A 19,235-nucleotide genomic window follows, 5' to 3' on the forward strand; every position below is an offset into this window, starting at 1 on the left:
GGGTTCTCGGGGTAGAAAACCGAGTATGTACCCAGGAATTCAACCTTAGAGGCTCTCTATCTTGCACTGAATTTTAAGCTAATGGTTTGCTAAGAAGTTGAAGTCAAAAAGTAATGAAAACATTTTTATCCCCTTTTGCGGCCCAAAAAATTTAGCGGCCCGGTGCGGCCGCGCCTTTCGCACCTGCCTAAGCCCGGCCCTGTGTGTGTACTACGAATCACAATGCTTTTTATACTGTACGGCAAGTTCCATACATTCCCTTGAGAAAGTCTCTAGGAAAAAAGAATTTGAATCTGGTCAACTGATAGAAACTTATCAAGGACTGAATAGAAGAGGTCTTTTTTTCATACATTTACCTTCACTATAGGCCATTGCAAAAGCAGCTTTCCACGTACATCGTGTAAAGCTGCAGTGAATACTATAGACTGATTACGACATTTACGGAAATATTTCTCAACAAGGGGGTGAAGGAGAACGAACACCTTTTAGCCTCCTATATAGTCTTGCAGCGTGATAACGATAACTTACAGGAAAAAAGTAAGTTTGGTTCGACCTTAGCTTTAGAATGCTCAAAAGAACTTTCGACGGGAGAAAAAACATATCATTCGTTTTCCCCATGTTATGATATTGGTTCGTTCCGTTCTTTGCACAAGTGATAACAATACCCGAATTATATATAACATTATCCGTGACTACTATAAGCGATGTCGACTGTACCTGAGCTGATGAGCCTTATTGACGGTCACGAGTGTTATATGTATTCTAAATCGCATTAAAATCTACACATTAGTTTTTCAGAAATTAAACACAGTCTTTTGATTTTGAATACCAATGTATAAGAATAATATTTAACAAATGCAGGAAGGTAATGCAGAACCGCCCTTAGGGGTGTGCGACAGGTGCGGTTGCCCAGGCAACGCATTTACGATAGCGATGATTTCTTTCATAAATTCTGTAAATCTGTATTTTCATCCAGAAAGAAATAATTGTGGAATTATTTCTTTCATAAATTCTGAACGTGTCTGGAATTGTTTTTTTTGTTGATAAATTCCTAAATTTTCATAACATGAAATTTTCATTCTGAAAATTTTCATCAATTTCTTCCATTTTCTGATTATTTTCGATTTCCCCTCATAGAGTGTCTCTGAGCGGTGATGTATTTACGGGGGGGGGGGGGGCGCTGTAGCGGACTATAGCCCAGGGGGTGCAAGTTCAGAGGGATGCAAATTCGTGGAATGAGTAGGCAACAAAAATTATTAGTAGAATGAGAGAAGGGCGGCAAAATTTGTATAACCCTCGATAAGTGAACCTCTGTTCATACAGCAAGGGCCCAGGTTAGTGAATAACCAAAAGAGTGACTTAGAGAGTTTGCTAGAGCACGTGAGTGAGCGAAAATGTCACTTAGAGCGTAAGGAAACATGTGAATGGCCAAACGAGTGACCTGCATAGCGAGGGACCAGGTCAGTGAGTGACCTAGAGCGTGTGCAAGTATGTGAGTGACCTAGAGCGTGTGCAAGTATGTGAGTGACCTAGAGCGTGTGCAAGTATGTGAGTGACCTAGAGCGTGTGCAAGTATGTGAGTGACCTAGAGCGTGTGCAAGTATGTGAGTGACCTAGAGCGTGTGCAAGTATGTGAGTGACCGAAACAGGGTGCAAGCATGTGAGTGACCGAAACAGGGTGCAAGCATGTGAGCGATTGCGACCGAAACAGGGTGCAAGCATGTGAGTGATCGAGCATGTGTGTGATCGAAACAGTGTGCGAGAATGTGTGTGATCGACACAGTGCGCAAGCATGTGTGTGACCGACGCAGTGCATAAGCATGTGCGACCGAAACAGTGCGCAAGCATGTACGATCGAAACAGTGTACAAACATGTGAGTGACCGAAGCAGTGTGCAAGCATGTAAATGACTGAAAGAGTGACTTTATGGACACAGGTGTACTTGCATTAGTGGGGGAAGGTGAAGCGGTTTATAGCACAGGGAGGCGAATTCTAAGAAAGAGCAGTCAAGAAAAGTAGACTAGAAGAAGAGGAGGGCGGCAAAATTCACGTAGCCCACAGACGGGAAAACCATAACTGCGCTTCTGGCCCCTAATGTGAATGAACTCTTTTAAAGGTTCAAGCGAAGGATACGTTTGATTTATGCTGAACTGAAGAAATGAACAGAAACGAAACCAAAATTATTCCTGTTACTTCATCCTGATCGTCCATCCATACTGTATGAGAAATAAAACTCTTTAAGAATAGAATAAAGTCTGAGAGGACTGGGAAAAAAAAAAGCTCAACCATTAACCCAGTTGTAATACATCCGATCTCCTTAATCCTCCAGACTACACGAGGATCTAATTGAATGGATTGAAAGAGGGACCGTGTTTTCCATTACTCCTTCGAAGAATCGAGAGTATACTTGAATAGAAATAGATCCGGATGGTTTTAGACAGTTAATGTTGTGTGTGACGGAATGGTAAATAGCTACAAACCCCAGACTATTGTATCTAGAGTAACTATCGGCTCGTGATGGATCACCGCAATTCGTTACAAGTCCGTTATCTAAGGTATTTATGTATACACCCGTGAAGGATTACATAAATCTCTTCAAAGAAAAATCAGTTCGCTTTCGTAAAGCGGAATCTCTAACACCTAACTTCTTTTCGGAAGGAAAAGAAAAATGTCAGACAAGTATGTGTTGGGGATCATTACAAAATACATTAAAAAACGCGAGAAAGAAAAATAATAACAAAAATCCGTGGGATAAGACAAAATCAAAGTGGAAAACAATCAAACAAAAAACCAAAGGATTGAGAATTTTGAATCGTTTTATAGAACGGACGTTTCTTTCTTTCAAACCGAACACGGCCTATGTTCTATTGGCTATAGCCGATTTTAGTCATTACCACTGTCAAGGGGTGGGACAGTGCCGGAGAAAACTTTATTACATATAATCAAATGTACACATACGTAGAATTTACATATATGCAAAATATTATAGCACAAAAATGAAAAAATTGAAAAAATGAAGAAATACAAAAATAAGAAAGCAGCGTGAAAAAAAAAAAGAATACGAACAACGAAGAAATGCAAAAATCCAAAATTACGGAAAAAGAATGTATGGATTAAATGCTTAAAATATCTAGCACGAGAAAGCACAAAAGAGGGAAAGTACAAAAAAATTGTACAAAAATATATACATATACACGTCTTTTTCAAAAAATTAGAACACCGCAGTTGTAATTTGCATTTCCATCTTCCAAGAAGTTCTTCTTGGGCACATCGGCGGCAAAAAATTTGCATAAAGTAGATTAAATGCATCTTTGAAATGAAAAATTACTTTTTCCCCTCTTTGTTTCAAAAAATAACACCTTGAAAGTTGAGTAAAATTCAAAGTTTTCGGGTTTTTTGGCCGACGTGACAGAAAGTTTTCATAAAGCAGTAGGGTGTTCTAATTTTTTGGATAGGACGTGTATATTTTGGCTGTGTAAAAACCAATGATGAGCAATCAAGACATTCGTTTTCTTATGTCATTTAATTTTAACAGTATGACACATGCGTAGACCAACGAAGTGGTCTTAGCCACCTAGTTGGGCATTTTGCCTGTTGTGGCGTTGTATTTGTATTTTCCGCAAGAACATTCTAACAAAAAGAAACGAATTAAGCAAAATTTCAATGCGAAATTAAATTGCGAAAATGTATATGTACATTTTTTGAAATTTGGAGCTAAAATTGAAGGAGTGAAGCAGAAATTGAAAAATCTTTAATGACTGTAGAGAGATCTTCAACTAGATTATAGCACAAATGGACAGAGTTCTTCTGCGATTTTTTTTTGTCTGAAATACCTACTGGATATTGTGATTATGACACGAATCGAGATTATGACATGAATAGAAAAGCAGTGAAAAAGACGGTGAAGGAGCAACTTCGTTACCTCAAACCCTAGGTCGAGAACCACTTATCTACTTCACGCAACAAACCGATGCTTGGATTCATTAATTTTGTTTCTTTGCTTTTATCACATACAATCGGCCACGTTTAATCGGATATCAACGATTCCAGCGCGCAATATTCGATTATGCGGGGAACAATCCCATTCCTACTTTACAACGTTAGTATAGTTTGCATATTGAAAACTCATGAAGGATCAATATTTATAAAACTTTTCGAATAAATTAGACATAAAAAATGAAATGAAAATTATATTTAGTTACTATGATCGCAATACCTAAGATTCTTACTTTTCATTAGGAAAGTTAGCGTTGGTTTATTGGCTTAACAGACAATAAAAATAGAATAATCAAATGTACGTATTGAAGAAACTTGAATATACTCGGAGGACAGTACCTACTCTCAAAAGGATTTTTCTTTAAATCTTTAAATATTAATTTTGTGTAACATATATGCTACGATATATAAGATCTACGATACGATCTACGATATATAACATTTTCCATCATTTTCAAATCTTTCATTCGATAAAAAACATTATGTACATAGTGGTCGATGTGTATTAACAGTTGACATGTAAAGCGTAATATTCGATTAAGCGGGGAAAAGTCGTTTAGGGAAGTGTTTTCCAAAGTGGGCAATATCACCTCCTAGTGGGCGATGGAAGATACGAACTCAACAGGGTTCAACAAGGATTCTATGGGTTCATTTGAGCTGGAGGGGGGGGGGGGGTGCGATGAAGGGAAAAAAATCTGAAGAAAGGGGCAATTTAATACAAAGTTAATGAAACTGGTTCAGGATGATGAAATGCCTTCAAGAAGCTAAAAATTATAAAGATTACTCTGTTGCAGCCCTTTTAGATGTTACAGTTGGGCTTTTGATAAAATTTGGCAGGAGAAGGACTGTTTTAAAAAATGATAAATATGGGCTACCCCTCAATCATAATCAAATTTTTGAGTTCATATATATCTTTTCAGACCTTTCAGGTCAAGATAAACGACTCATTATCAAGAAAAAGAGGTATAACCGTAATAATTAATCAAGGTTCCTACTTGAGTCCGATGATCCACAATATTTTTATGCATGATTATCTTACGGTACCAAAGGGCATCCTTTGTTTATACGCTGACGATTTTATATCAATTTCAACCGACAGGAAGCCCTTGAAGGTGCTAAGTAACCTCCAGAAGCTGATCATAAATGTCGAAAGATGGAATTCATGTTACCACTAACGTGCAGAAATCAGTTATTCTACAGATTATCTAGGTATCAAATCAGTTAATCTGCAGATTAGCTAGGTAATGTGCACATTAACGGCTTTCGAGTTTTAGCGGTAACACATACAACAATGACAAGTTGATGTGTGATGATATGGCTCCCAAACCAAGATATCCATCAAATACGAAGATCATAATAGAGCGACAAGATATCGTGCCATCGACTCAAACTAGGTATCTGGATGTCATTCTGGATGAAAGACTCAACTTCAGGAGCCATGACAAGAACAAAATCAAAAAGGCTCAACAAAATCCAAGAGAATCTGTTGAGATTCTGCTATCCGCAGTCCAAACTCACAGTTTGAGGAACAAAGTTTTGATGTACGAACAAATCATTCTCCCAGTGTTGACACATGGTGCTCCAGCTTGGGTTTTCGCATCCAAGAGCAACATGTACAAATTACTACGATTCCAAAATCGCTTCCTCAGGTGCTTCACTGGAGCGCCAAAATTCTCCCGCTTCACCGATCTATATAAAGATTTGAAGATATCGTCTATGTATTCACACATCAAATAACTAGTTCGGAACTACTTCGAAAAACAAGAAAGGTTATGCCAGCAACATCTGAGATCTCCATTTACGATACTCGCGAGTTTCTGAAACATCTAAGGCCTAAAAACACACTCCATACAAAATATGTGTCCGAATTTTGAAACGTGTGTGTGTGCGAGCGTGCGCTTGTGTACATATACATATATTTTTTGTATATATTTAACCATTCATTAGTTCATCCTTCAAGACAATGTTTAAGACAGTCTCACGAATGAAGACATCAAATATGTGACGAACTAGCGGATAAGGCAATCCGTAACACAAAAATAATGTTATTTTCTTTTCTCATTTTTTGTCTTTAAATATTATCATTTTCTCATTTTTTTTCTTTAAATATTATCATTTTCTCATTTTTTTTTGTCCTTCAAATATTATCATTTTCTCATTTTTTTTTGTCCTTCAAATATTATCATTTTACGCCAATGTTATATTGTGTTACTACAAGATGAAGGAGAGTAGGGCTCTTTTGAGCTCGGCGCTATGTATAACGTTCAACGGTCACGGTCACAGGGAAAAGTCATTGAAATGATCATATTAAGCGGGTAACTATAACATCGTCTCTATGGGAGAAATTTTGGTGTCGGAGGATCTTATCCATTATCCAATTAAGCGGGGCCGACACTGTACTTTTTTACTCATTTTTTTTAACGCTTAGGAAGAAAAGAAGGATAACCAGCACCATAATCATCGAAAGACAGCAGGAAGAATAGATGAAGCAGAACCACTTCTTGCTGTTGGAAGACTGTAGAGAGGAGATTACTCTTCAAGTAGCTTACAGCACAAATGGGTGGAGTTCTTTTTACAATTTATTTTTTCCTCTGTCTAAAATACCTTCGGGATGTTTCGGGAAAACAAAAAAAAATAAAACGGAGATCTCTAATGCATAAGAATAATGGTTGCGAATTATTTTTATTGTTGAAGCAATAAACTCTTCACGATGTTTCGGAACTTGCTATGAACCGCAGCACTAAATGTTTCAGAAAAAAAACGAGGAATTAGAAATGTACCGGAACGGAGTACGGTACATAAAGAAACAACTTTTGGAGGGTATAAAATATTTTTTTTCTTCTCAATTTTCGATAAGACAAGTCTCGAGAGGTCGATAACTACTGAAAGTTTTTTGAAACTTGATGAATTTTTTCTTTCTTTTCATGTTAGTTAATTGAATTTTCTAGGAAACAGATGAATCAGCTGAGAAATAGCGCAACACAGACTATACGAGAAGATTTTTCTATACATTTCTTCTCGAAATTCATATAATTTATTTTGAGAAAAATATTATTTATGTAAAATTAGGAGGATTATACAGGGTACATCACTAACAGCTGGCACCATTTGTTTTGGCATTTATTGGTGAACCGTTGATGTCACACTTCCAATTAGAAAAAAAGGGATCCAAATGAGCTTGGATACAAGGACTGTGGACATGTGTGGACCTCAGATACGTCATTGGTATTGTAAAATATGTTCTTTAGTTATTGAAATGAAAAAATTAACTTTTTATACGAACACCCTGTTCTCAAAACCCAATTAGAATGTTGTTGCCATGTCTCTCCTTAGGCCAGCAAGAAAATTCCACGTTTCCAAGTGAGATAATTGAATTGTAATACATTTGAATTCATAAAATGGAGAAAAATTGCGAAAAAACAGCATATACAGTCGATCTCGTTTATAACGTTCCCGTTTATAACGTTTTGAAACTTGGTACGACTCATTTTTTCGTGGTCTGATCTTCAAGTATAATTCTCATTACGATTTCCCGTTTAAGACGTTTTCCGTGACGGTTTTTTGAAAAACGTTGTAAGCGGTATATATAAACTAATGGAAAAGGCTTTTCACCCTCATTTATGCTGTTTTTTTCTAATTTTTCTCCTTTTTTTGAATTCAAATATTTTAGAAAATATTGACTTTGGAAATGTGGCGTTTTTTTATTGGTCTCAAGGGAGACAGGTCAGCAACAATTTTCTAATGGGGTTTTTGAACACAGGGTTTCCGTATATAAAAAGTTAGTTTTTTTATTTCAAAAGACCATACATTCCCTTTGAATACGAATGACATATCTGCGGTCCACACGTTATTTAGATACTTTTTCAAATTGGAAATATACATCTAGGATCAACGTTTCGCTGGTAAATTGTCATGCCAGCTGTTAGCTATGGATCCTGTACAAATAATGTAATGATTTTAAATCCAGTATTCGTAAATAAAACAAAAACCATAAGTTTTTAAATTGAATTCGAAATTGTTGATGGCATCGGAGAAATTAAAATTTAAAGTTAAAAGTCACTATACGTTGAGTTTTAAGTTAAAAGAGAATTAGGTTTTTTGCCCACGTGTGCGTTATTCCATTCAAATAAAATGGCTCCAAATGGGAAAACTATCCATCGCAATAGGATAAAATGGAAAAACACCCATTATAAGGATCAGAATCATAATCTCTCCATTACGAAGAGCTATATTGCTACGAGCAATTTAATGCATTCGATAATCCTTGATAATACTAAGACCCTCCCAATAAGACCAGTCACTCATGCCAGCTATTCGTTTGTTAAGGGACCTCTTAGGTTTTTCGAGGAGCTTCATGTCCTTAATTTTGTAAAGGCTTCATAGACTTGTGTGAACAGAACTCCAGAGTCGGACGAACGTACACACAGAAAGCATACAACAACGTATGCGCATTACGTTTGCAGTATGCCGTACATAACATGTATGAAGTTCTACTAGCTTTGCAGACTATGCCATGATAATGATCAACAAAATCCAGGATGTGGCTCATTGCAACTACGCATGTATCTAATTGCTGTAATGTTTCATTACCTAGTTGATAATATTCAGGACCGGTGCGTCTGCCCAAATCTATTGATCCACTTTTTTAATATTGAAATAGGGAGTTTTAGTTATTTTAATGGAAACTTTTAGAAGTGAATAAACAAGAAGTATTAAGATTGGGTATTTTAATCATTGCATGTACAGCATTTGATTTTGGTTTTCACTGGATACAAAACCTCGACTTTAGTCACGTTAGCATTTTTATGGGTTTCGGATGCCGTGTAAGAGTTACATCTCCATAATTATATCCACTCGCCAGCCAGACATAGTCATAATCAACGGCTTTCCATTAACCCGAGCACTTTATTAAGACTCTTTTCAAAAGCCGAATCCATGTACGCACATACACGAGTCTCATAACTTTTTCGCGTTTTCCCCTCCAAACCTCTTCCAACGCTTCTAAATTGTATGATAAATAGCAATGGCAAGGAAACGACACGCCTTCACCTGGCAGCAGATAATTATGGAGGCTTGTTTATGGCTTTTATAGTTATGTGACATTTCGCAATATTTCCGTAATGGCAAACTTCAGGAGCAGGGGGGCGGGAATGGCCCTTAATGGGCTCCTTTCCCCTTGTGAATAACGGGAGGAGCCATTTTGTGTCTATTTTAGACGAGCATTATGACTTCCCGTTTGGGTAATAAAATTACATTTTTAAAATCTGTCAATAAACATAGGAAATTTCATGTTTGGAGCGTGCATTTTACGTCGAGACTTGTACTAAGGAAAGGGCCAAGTTTCATGTTCTCATAAGTTTAACGTGAATATTTTCGAGATGTAAAAGAAAAGAAAAAATGAATATATTCAAAATGATATCAGATATTTCTATCCGTAGAGAGTAATTAAGTTCCATGAAAAAAAGGGAAACTTTTTCAAAGAGAATAAGTTTTTAACATTCCCCACACATTTTTTTTTCTGCAAGATTAGGGAAGATTTAAAATTGCGTACCGTTGTATAATTGGAAAGGAAAAATATTAATTCAGCAGTACGAGATATAAATATACGAGAATTTTCCCATAAAAGAGGAAGATGGTGAAATAAATCATCTTTTGAAGATTTTTGTGAAGGATACGCTATGAAATATCACGAATTTTAAAAATTCATTTCTTTGATCTATAACACTTACATTGAAAATCCTCTTATATATATATATATACACACACGCTTCAAAAGACCGAGTAAATAAAACGTGTAATGAATTGAATGTTTGATTCGATCGCAACCGCTCGTAAAATAGTTTTTCTATGAGGAAAAGTTTTTGTACTAAATTGAGAGAATATGTGAGCTCGAGTGTTCCTGTAATATATATATCACACGCCTACATCTAGTTATATCCAGGCTAAATCAGATCTTCACTCTTCTGCGTGCTGGAAATAATATAAGAATTTCTCCAATTACAGATTATTGGATGATGAAGTGGATAAGTAAATTTTTACATACAGGGTGAATAGATAACTCCCCCTTGCCGCAAATCACTGGCAAACCGTTGATCCTAGAAGCATACTTCCAAGCATTCTCAGCCACCTCGTTGGGCATTTTGCTTGTTGTGGCGTTGTATTTGTATAATTAAGAAAAGTATCAAAATACCGTGTAGACGTCAGATAGGTCCTTCGTATTGAAAGGGGTAGTACAGTTATTGAAATAAAAAACTAACTTTTTATTCGGTTATCCTGTACCCAATTACACGCAAAAAGGTGTCTCTTCTATTGAGGTAAAAAAAAAAATCCACGTTTCCAAGTGTAACATTCGTTGAGGTATTTGAATTACAAAATCGGAGAAAAAATGTGTGAAAGAATGACATAGACTAACGGGCAACACTTCTTTCCTACATTTCCCCCGATTTTGAATTCAAATATCTCAGCGAATATTGCAGTTAAAAATATTTAATTTTTTGAATATTTTTGTTGAAAATTTTTTTTGGCCTCAGGAGAGTCAGGGCTTTCTAATTGGATGTTTGTGTACTGGGTGTTCGTATAAGATGTCCTTTTTTATTTTAATAACTACACAACTCCTTGTTTTAATATGAATGACGTATTTAAGGTCTACGCGTTATTTAGTTGCCTCTAAGACCAACGGTTTGTCAGTATATATATATATTAGTACATTGGTGCAATAATATTCATATTGTCTTTTATAGCCTCATCACAAAATTCAATAAAAGGTCGGTCTGAAAAGAGCTTTCAGTTACTGTATATATCTAGAACTGTATATATTTAGAACTGTATATATTAGACCTAGAATTGTCCCTTACTAATCGATACTGGTGTTCCCTTGTCGAAGCAGTTGATTGACGGTGTATTATTAACTCATGGTCCATTTTGTTCATCCCGTTGAAAATTTTTAGCATTTCAATTATATCTCCTCGACACCTGCACTTTTCCAATGTAAACATTTTCAAAAGATCAAGTCTCTCTTCATGCCGATTGTCCAACAATACATTATTCACGTCTATCCACTTCACTAATTTTGCCTTTAGATAATAATTTCCACAATTTTCGAGGGAGCTCGTCAAACTCACTGGACGATAACTGGGCACTGCTTTTCTATTACACTTTTAAAATATCTCAACTACATTAGCGAGCTTCCAATCTCTTGGGACGATACCCTCAGCAACACTGCTCCTGTAAATATGTATCCCCAACAATTCGTTTGTACATTTCCTGAGGATCCGAGGATAGATATCATCTGGTCCTGCTGCTTTGCTTGGACATATATTTTTTAGAAGTTTTCGGACTTCCACATGTTCCACTTGAATTTCGTTGAGAACTTTGTTACCCCATGCTACACCGGTGCTTTCTATAACGCATTCACTATTAAAGACTGATGTGAAAAAGTCATCGAAAGCACTACACATGACTACATTGCTATCTACCATAGACCCTCCTATCGGGATGGGGGAGGGCAACCGTCCTCTTACCTCAATTATTGATTAAAATGATTTTGGGTCAGAGCCAATGCTTCTGTCAAACTAGATTCAACTTCCTTTTTATTATCTATTATCGCTTTCTTCAATGTCCTTTTTTTCCCACAGCAAATGATGTCAAGTTAACTCTTCCACTTTTGTATTCTTTGAATGTCCTTCCTTTTTCAAGATAAAGATTACACATGTTATCCATGAACCAGAGGGGTTGCGATAAATAAACCCGCTTTTTACGAACAAAGGATATGACATAGTGCAAAACAGAGAAGGGTCTTGTTCTGAATTCTTCCCGCTGACTTACCACACCCACTGATACCAACGGGTCTGAAAACTAACTCTAAGATTTCTTTCAAAAGTTTGAAGTTGGTTCTTCTAGAAAAAGGAACCATTCTTTTATTGTTCGGTTTATTCGCAAAGAAGCTACAAAAACGGTTAATATCCCGATGATTACTAGAATAAAAGTAAAAAAAAATAAAATAAAATAAAAAAAAAATAAAAAAAAATAAAAATAAAATAAAAATCTCCAACCGAAACGTGTTCAACAAGATCCTCGGAACTTGTGAGAATCATGTCCAAAATAGAAATAACCCTAGTTAGCTTCTGATACCTGCTGACACAAGAAATTACGGAGCACCAACTTAAGGAAATCTCTTTCATATTGATCCCTAGCCGATAGGTTCTCTAAATCGATACCCGGATAATTAAAATTCCATAATGTTACTACCCTCTTATGTTTACACATGTACGAAATTTCTTCATAACGTTTTGAGGTATAGTTTGGATTCAGATTCGGTGGTCTACCATGTCGGTATCCTTCGATATGTTCCTCCTGTATGTTCGGTGATCCTCCTACTATGTATAAGCTTATGACATTATTGTTTTCAAGCTCAATCCATGTAGTTTCAATATAATTTCTCTGCACGTTACTCTCTCTAGCATTCATATAAGATTTCACGTAAATCAAGATTCCAACCCCTTTCCTATCATCTATTTTTTTACTTAATTAATGCCATTAAATGTTCATTAATGTAAGGAATAAATAATATCATAACCAACTTATTATTAACCATTCAACATTGAATTATTATGTGAATATTTCAGCTTTAAAAGAAAAAAAAAACCTACCATGACATATATTTAAATATACAGTGTAACTTCGATTATCCGGGCTAATGATGGAAGGAGAGTATGGATAATCGAAAAACACGGTTATCCTTTACCTGGCAGTCATTCTGCACAATTATAAAATGTACTACGAGAATGCCACGAACAAGAAGTAGCGCTGCTACAGCCAATGAACCACGCGGCCACGTGACCGTATCCGCGGTTACACCATTCTTTTGTGTCTTACCTTTCAGTTGCACACACACAATACATATATTTCGATTCTAACTTGTAAACATTCAAGTGCCGATCGCCCCAGGACAATGTCCGGTTCTTAGGTGTACATATGGGATCTGCCGTTTCAACACCTTGACATGGGGGTTCAACTCTGAGAATGTAGGGGGGAATTCTATAAAAAAAATGAAGAAATCCAGTGTACGAAATCGAGAAATGATTGTTTTCATAACAAACTTTCACAAAATCTTCACAACCAATGAGAAAACGACAACAACAACATGGATAGGGAAGAGCTGAACGTGAAATTGAAATTTTCGTAGCATGGTTAATCCGAGCATGGATAATTGAGGTTCTACTGTAATAAAATGCCTAATTTTTGAAATCATGTCGCTGTATCATTTGGGTAACATAACTAAAAATCTGAGAATCAAACCGGAGTTATCAATTTTTTTCTGATTTTATAAAATAGTATTTTCTTTAATAATAAAATTTAAAAACCATCATTCACATGCATGAAATGCATGTCTTTCCATTGAAGAAAAATTTTATAAGAACCTGCAATTTTTATTTTACAATTTTAATGGACTTTTAAATTCCAAATTACGTATACATATGAAATCTTACATAAATTCAAAAAATATGCAAATATCTGAACATCAAGTTGATCATTTATGATCTATAGTTGTACGTGTAGCAGGAGAAATTGGATGAGCTAATGGGGTGCTGATCTGTCCTTTGATATGCCGATTCGTTAATGGAAAGATATTTTTTTAAAAATTATATCGATGAATGAATATAAAATGACTTGAGATTTTTATTGGTGAACTCACGTTGAATGAAAAAAAGAAAGAAAGAAAAAGAATTTAAAAAAAGTAGATCGCATTAGAAATTGAAAAAGTTAATTCAGAATAAGTAAAAATATTTGATCCGGTAATATGTGAAAATGAGATACCGTTTTTTTTTCAAACACAATCTTCTTGAAATTTTAAAATTTTACGATCTTTTAAAACAGCGTTCATGCGCATAGGTGCATTGATATTGTATTTGTTGATATTGTGTTCGCTCATATTTTATTTATTCATTCATATATTCCTAAAAAATTGCTTTTGATTAATTGAAAATTATTCACTTGTATGCCACAATTCACATAAGTGCAAATTAAAATAAAACCAACATACTACAACAACTAAATCGTACTTGTACATCTCTTTCGTTAACATTCCTTTCGAGAAATTTCTAACGAATTGGTGCATGCTGGAGATCGTTGTGTGAGCATATGTACAAATACAAATACAAGGCGATTATAATTAAAATTCCCCTACTCCATAGTTGTTCTCAAAAACTGCTTATCCAAATATAGCCGAATTATTAGGATATCTTAATGAGACCATGAGAGAGAGATTTATGAAATAAAAAAAATAAAAAAAAAGTTCAATTTTTGACCACCAGGTGAAAAAATGGCGCTATTTTATTGAACTTCCCTTTTTTTCTGTGGAGCATACAACGTATATACCAAGTTTCATTAGAATACGTCCTCCACAACGGGCGCTCTATATCAGGACTGAATAGTTTAAGTATACTGACACTGCTCAGACCAATGTAGCACCCGTGAGTATATTGACACTAGTCTGACCTATATAGCGCCCGTTCTAGAGGACGTATTCCATTGAAACTTGGTGTATACGCTATATCAGGGATGTTCAACTTCTCTCTGTTCGAGGGCCAACATGTTGGTCAGACGAAGTGTCGCGGGCCGTACCAAGAACAAAACTCCGACATATAAGCAACATGCATCACACACACAAAAATGCTTTTCTAGTTTGTTCGCCCCCTCCTGTCGCTAAATAAATACTTTAATGGGAACTTTAATTATAATCGTCCTGTACAATGGCCACCACCAAACCAGAACATGTAACCCTGTACAATGATCACAAAAGGCGAAATTCCCAAACAGGTGGCTAAAAAGAGATGCTCACAGAAATACAAAAAAAAGAAAAAAAAACCAAAACAACACATGTATATCTAAACAGCAACCCAATAAAAGAGCGCATTATCTCGTACAACAATTATGAAAATATTATAAACTGCCCATAAAAGAAAGCTATAGCTGTTTTATCTAACGAAGAAAGGGTCCCAAGGTGACGTCTTCAAAAAAGTGTTGAAAAAAATTGCCACTCTCTTTGATTCTACTCATTTAAATATGCACAAAAAATCAGGCGGAATCATTACAGGTCACCCAAAAATATTGTAAATATTAATATTTTGAACACCAAGAATGAATTTAAAATTCTGCAACCCTGGAGTGTCAGAGTGGCGTCATTCAAACAACACGTGACCAAGTATAGCACAGATAAAGAAAAAAAAACCGTACGGTAAAGGGATTGTATAGTATATATAGACATCACTCACACACATACGCAAATTGCTTTATATTAAATTAATTCTAAAATGCCTAACGAAATTTTAGAGATCACCTCCTCCTATACTTTCTACTATAATTATCACAATTAAATTTTGTGCTCCCATTACATGCTTCGGAAAAGAAAAAAAAAAAGTATGGCGGTAGCCGCCGATGAGATTCGAACTCACGACCCCTGGTTTACGAGACCAGTGCTCTAACCACTGAGCTACGGCGGCAGCAATAGGATTAGCCAACAGCTAATGCTCGAAAACCTTTTTAATGCAAAAAAGCTCTGGATGAGTTTTTGTGATATCGTCTCCCCACTCTCATACTAGAAACACGAATGTGCAATGTCCTTGGAAAAAAAAAAAGAATGCGGGAAATGACGTATTTTGTGTGAATGTTTTCTCCCTCCCCACTCTTTCTCTCTACCCATGCTACTCTATGGAAGTTATTTTCCCAAAATGTGTGTGTTCTGTATGTGTTTCAATAGGGATACACCATTCGTGTTTCAGGCAAAACTTAGATAGCAAAATAAGGTATTCAACCAGCTAATAAAAAAAAATGAAACAATGAATGAATGAAAAAAAAGGGTTGCATATGCCACAGAAGTCTTCAACTTGACAAACACCGCGGGCCACCAACTCGTGCAATTAATTGACATCTTAATAGAAGGGGGCCAATGAGAACCCCGAGTTGAACAGGGACAAAAATAATTGAAGACTTTTGTTTATTCTATAATTAGTCCTTTTATTAATTATCAATACCGAGAGATTAGGTCTTAACTAGTTTTTTTCCATTAATTCTGAAATTGTTTTTGATCAATTACTGATCAAATTAATTAAGTCTGAGATTATTTCAATTTGAAATAACTTTAAATAATTCGGTAATTATTTTATTTCGGTAATTCTGAAAAATTATTTTCCTTCTCAATATACACTGAAGTGCCAAAAAAACTGGTTAACCTGCCTAATATCGTGTAGGGCCCCCGCGAGCCCGCAGAAGTGCCGCAACACGACGTGGCATGGACTCGACTAATGTCTGAAGTAGTGCTGGAGGTAATTGACACTATGAATCCTGCAGGGCTGTCCATAAATCCGTAGTAGTAAGAGGGGGTGGAGATCTCTTCTGAACAGCACGTTGCAAGGCGTCCCAGATATGTTCACTAATGTTCATGTCTGGGGATTTAGGTGGCCAGCGGAAGTGTCTAAAGTCAGAAGACTGTTCCTGGAGCCACTTTGTAGCAATTCTGGACGTGTGGGGTGTCGCATTGTCCTGCTGAAATTGTCCAAGTCCGTCGGAATGCACAATGGACATAAATGGGTGCAGGTGATCAGACAGGATGCTTACGTACCTGTCAGAGTCGTATCTAGACGTATCAGGGGTCCCATATCACGCCAACTGCACATGCCCCATACCATCACAGAGCCTCCACCAGCTTGAACAGTCCCCTGTTGACATGTAGGGTCCATGGATTCATGAGGTTGTCTCCATACCCGTACGCGTCCATCAGCTCGAAGCAATTGGAACCGAGACTCGTCAGACCAGGCAACGTGTTTCCAGTCCTCAACAGTCTAATGTCGGTGTTGTCGGGCCCAGGCGAGGCGTAAAGCTTTGTTTCGTGCAGTCATCAAGGGTACACGAGTGGGCCAACGGCTCCGAAAGTCCATATCCATGATGTTTCGTTGAATGGTTCGCATGCTGACACTTGTTGATGGCCCAGCATTGAAATCTGCAGCAATTTGCGGAAGGGTTGCACGTCCGTCACGTTTAATGATGCTCGTCAGTCGTCGTTGGTTCCGTTCTTGCATGATCTTTTTCCGGCCGCAGCGATGTCGTAGATTTAATTTTTTACCGGATTCCCGATATTCACGGTACACTCGTGAAATGGTCGTACGTGAAAATGCAAATTTCATCGCTACCTCGGAGATACTATGTCCCATCTCTCGTGCGCCGACTATAACACCACGTTCAAACTCACTTAAATCTCGATAACCTGCCATTGTAGCAACAGTAACCGATCTAACAACTGTGCCAGACACTTGTTGTGTTATATAGGCGTTGCCGACCGCAGCGCCGTACTCTGATTAGTTCCATATCTCTTTATTTGCATACGCATGCCTGTACCAGTTATTTTGGCTCTTCAGTTTACGTCTGTATATATGCACACACACACATATCTATACACCGAGATTTCCAAAATGGTCTTCGATGTTGTTTATGGTAAATAGGTAATTCTCGAGCCGTTTTTTTTAACAAAGGAAGAGATATAGAACAGAGGACGTCGTTTGGGAAATTGTTATAAAATTTTGGGATGAGATGTGAAATGGTTTTCCTTTAGAAAAACGTCAAATGGTTTTGTAACAATAATAATGTGACGATAAAATTGAAATTGAAACATTGATTCATAAGTTATTTTTTTCACTAATTCTGAAATGATTTCATTCATTAATTCTGAATTTCCATCAATTGATTCCGTAATTAGTTCATTCATTTGTTCCTGAATTATATGTAATTTCATTCCTTTATTCAAACACTATATTTCATTTATCAATTCATCAATTCCGAAATTATTTCTTTTATTAAATCTAGAATTAATCGTTTATCAATGTTTTCAAACATTTTCTGAAAATGATTGGTTGGCCACGAAAAAACGCTCCGAGGGCCAAATGTGGCCCAGCGGCTAAGAGGTGGAGACCCCTAGCGTATGAAGAGAAAATATGCTCTGTATTCTGGAATTCCATTGGATAAATACAGTATATACCGTATGTTTATCGTACATACATTTACTGGGAATAATAACGGAAACGATAAGAGAGGAAAATCCCGATTCTCTCTGTGTCAGAGTAATGGACTGCGTTCCTTAAGATGGTCCTTGGCATTTGAATCCATTCCTAACTCATTAGTTTGTTGCGAGTTTGATAGATGATAACTTTTAATGACTACCACTTTCGGGAACAGAAACTTCTAGATATGGTCGATGAGGAAATAGCTGCAGAGGAAAACGCATCACCTACTTCTCCAACCCGTGACCCAAATGGTATATCTTCCATATGCATTAATCTCCACGAATTCTCCTCATCGCGCAGTGAAATCACTTCCTTTGACAAGTCTTATACATATTTCAGGATCTCCTTGCTGGAAGGAAAATCTTTCAAGTTCATAATATGCATACGTCTCCTGCGAGTTTAACGATTGTATTTTCGCGGGGCCATGAATAACATACTCGCTAGTCATACGTTATGGCATACGTATGAGTATTTAGTAATTTTAAACCAGAATTGTGTGTTCGCGGCTTTCGCGGTCTATAGTTATGACGCGTCCACGCTAAGACTGATGAATAGGGAGGAATATTATTCGGGAAGACTGTGTAAACAAAACTTAACGAGTTGTTCTGAACTGCTGAACCAGAAACTTACCGTAATTTGGAAAATGTCAAGAAGGTGGGCAAATAATATTTCTTTGAAACCTTCCGGCACATTAATCTATGGACGTCTTCATACGTCAATTCATCCGTTTTCATTGATCATAAAACGCGAATAGCTAAAGGAAATAGAAAGTTTTGAACGAAGTTGGTATATTAAATACAGGGTTTATCCAGGCTAGAGGCATTCAAAGATAATAATGGCTTACGCACCATTGGAACCACATTCATATATTAACCACGTATAAATTTTTGTTACATCAAAGTATCCAACTACCTTTCTTATCACTTTTCTATTAAGAATGATACACTGGAGTGAACTTTAATGACATTTTTTGATGGAAAGTGTCTCTAAAAGGTGAAAACAATATTGAATTTCAGACTAATGGTAATTTTCTATAGGAAAAAGTCATTTTTATGTCATATTTTAAGTAGAATTCATGCAATATTCGAAACATGATTGCAAAAAATTCTATGAATGACATGTTTTGTTATTTTCACTATTCGTTCAGCCAGTGATGACGCAGGTTATAAACTAAAATTTGAAGGA

At 36.4% G+C, this 19,235-nt stretch overlaps 1 non-coding gene across 1 annotated transcript; it reads right to left on the minus strand.

The window, feature by feature from the left end:
• Window positions 1-15,424: 15,424 nt before the first annotated feature.
• On the minus strand, window positions 15,425-15,497 carry TRNAT-CGU (transfer RNA threonine (anticodon CGU)). The gene has a single exon. It is a non-coding gene; the product is annotated as a tRNA-Thr (tRNA).
• Window positions 15,498-19,235: the final 3,738 nt, after the last annotated feature.

This window comes from Pholcus phalangioides, unplaced genomic scaffold (genome assembly GCF_987345545.1).
Source record: "Pholcus phalangioides strain wild (caught in Gottingen) unplaced genomic scaffold, Ppha-v1.0 ptg000015l_1, whole genome shotgun sequence".
In the NCBI taxonomy this organism is placed as follows: Eukaryota; Metazoa; Arthropoda; class Arachnida; order Araneae; family Pholcidae; genus Pholcus; species Pholcus phalangioides.